Genomic DNA, 2,312 nt, shown 5'->3' on the forward strand with positions numbered 1-2,312 from the left:
GGAGAGTATTGCTACGTGAGTTCTGTGAGACATTCTTTTTTCTCGCACACTCACCAGGAAATGTCCACCGTGATTGATTTCCTTGTTCCCTCCGTCATTCTCTCCGCCACTTAGTCGCTCGCGTTGACTTTTTCTCAGCTCGCCGCGCCACGTCCCGCCCGTAAAAGTTTTCCCACGACTCAAATATATAACAGAAATAATCGTTTTCTATTCCGTTTGTTTTCATTGATATTTGAGGTTTGCACTCGTTAGAATGTCCAATGTCTAGTTTATTTATTTATTTATTTGATTGTTTTATTTGTTTATTATGTTTATGTGTGTGTGGTTTGAATTCGGAGTTTTCCTTCTCCTAGGAGGGCTGCCTACCACGGCTGACGACCCCCTCCTGCCCGGGTTTGTGATCGGAGTTTGCTCTCCTAGGTGAACTGCCTCGCGGCTAACGATCTCCACCTCCCCGGGTTTGTGATCAGAGTTGTCCTTCTCCTAGGTGAACTGCTCACGCTAACGACCTCCACCTGCCGGGTTTGTAATCGGAGTTTGCTCTCCTAGGTGAACTGCTCGCGCTGACGACCTCCACCTGCCGGGTTTGTTGTTCGGAGTTGTCCCTCTCCTAGATGGACTGCTCGCGCTAACGACCTCCACCTGCCGGGTTTGTAATCGGAGTTTGCTCTCCTAGGTGAACTGCTCGCGCTAACGACCTCCACCTGCCGGGTTTGTAATCGGAGTTTGCTCTCCTAGGTGAACTGCTCGCGCTAACGACTTCCACCTGCCGGGTTTGTTGTTCGGAGTTGTCCCTCTCCTAGATGAACTGCCTACCATGGCTAACGACCTCCATCTGCCCGTGTTTGTTGTTCGGAGTTGTCCCTCTCCTAGATGAACTGCCTACCATGGCTAACGACCTCCATCTGTCCGTGTTTGTTGTTCGGAGTTGTCCCTCTCCTAGATGAACTGCCTACCATGGCTGACGACCTCCATCTGCCCGTGTTTGTTGTTCGGAGTTGTCCCTCTCCTAGATGAACTGCCTACCACGGCTAACGACCTCCATCTGCCCGTGTTTGTTGTTCGGAGTTGTCCCTCTCCTAGATGAACTGCCTACCACGGCTAACGACCTCCATCTGCCCGTGTTTGTTGTTCGGAGTTGTCCTCTCCTAGATGAACTGCCTACCACGGCTAACGACCTCCATCTGCCCGTGTTTGTTGTTCGGAGTTGTCCTCTCCTAGATGAACTGCCTACCATGGCTGACGACCTCCATCTGCCCGTGTTTGTTGTTCGGAGTTGTCCCTCTCCTAGATGAATTACCTACCATGGCTAACGACCTCCATCTGCCCGTGTTTGTTGTTCGGAGTTGTCCCTCTCCTAGATGAACTGCCTACCATGGCTAACGACCTCCATCTGCCCGTGTTTGTTGTTCGGAGTTGTCCCTCTCCTAGATGAACTGCCTACCATGGCTAACGACCTCCATCTGCCCGTGTTTGTTGTTCGGAGTTGTCCCTCTCCTAGATGAACTGCCTACCATGGCTAACGACCTCCATCTGCCCGTGTTTGTTGTTCGGAGTTGTCCCTCTCCTAGATGAATTGCCTACCATGGCTAACGACCTCCATCTGCCCGGGTTTGTAATCAGAGTTTGCTCTCCTAGATGGACTGCTCACGCTAACGACCTCCACCTGCCGGGTTTGTAATCGGAGTTTGCTCTCCTAGGTGAACTGCTCACGCTAACGACCTCCACCTGCCGGGTTTGTTATCAGAGTGTGCTCTCCTAGATGGACTGCTCACGCTAACGACCTCCATCTGCCCGGGTTTATTGTTCGGAGTTTGCTCTCCTAGATGGACTGCCTACCACGGCTAACGAGCCCCATCTGCCCGGGTTTGTTGTTCGGAGTTGGCTCTCCTAGGTGAACTGCCTACCACGGCTAACGAGCCCCACCTACCCGAACAGATCTCCGGCACCTCCGCGGACGCCCCGGGGGACACCAAGGGCCAAGGCGCCCTTCGTGGAGCCCTCCAGTACTCCCCCTCTTGCCAGGAGACCTTGGGCTCGCTGGCGCTCCTTATCCCCCCCCGGATGCAAGAACTCGCTTCTTAAAACTACCAGACTGGATTATGAAATTAATAAAAGATGCAGTGAATGCGATGCTCGCCGCGTTTATCGTCTTTGGGATGGAAAGTCGAAGGGCCTCGGGAACGCGCACAGGGCATCCAAACACCTCCTCCGTTTCCCTCTTTCCTTCTTACTTCCCGTATTTCTCTTTTATCATGTGTTCCTTATCTTTAATCGTCTATTTTATTGTTCATTTATTTATCATTTCGCTT

The 2,312-nt window shown here is 52.0% G+C and overlaps 1 long non-coding RNA gene across 4 annotated transcripts; it reads right to left on the minus strand.

Annotated features, from left to right (window-relative positions):
• Window positions 1–371: 371 nt before the first annotated feature.
• Window positions 372–2,238, minus strand: LOC127010398 (uncharacterized). 4 transcript variants are annotated; one of them, XR_007763158.1, is made up of 3 exons: window positions 1,785–2,234; window positions 1,318–1,660; window positions 372–1,178 (listed from the first exon to the last, which is right to left on the minus strand). It is a non-coding gene; the product is annotated as an uncharacterized LOC127010398 (long non-coding RNA). The 4 variants fall into 4 exon arrangements; XR_007763159.1 differs by having other exon boundaries at window positions 434–829; window positions 900–1,178; window positions 1,318–2,238; XR_007763156.1 differs by having other exon boundaries at window positions 434–509; window positions 637–1,178; window positions 1,318–2,238.
• Between the last annotated feature and the right edge of the window lie 74 nt (window positions 2,239–2,312).

Source organism: Eriocheir sinensis, chromosome 43, assembly GCF_024679095.1.
Source record: "Eriocheir sinensis breed Jianghai 21 chromosome 43, ASM2467909v1, whole genome shotgun sequence".
In the NCBI taxonomy this organism is placed as follows: Eukaryota; Metazoa; Arthropoda; class Malacostraca; order Decapoda; family Varunidae; genus Eriocheir; species Eriocheir sinensis.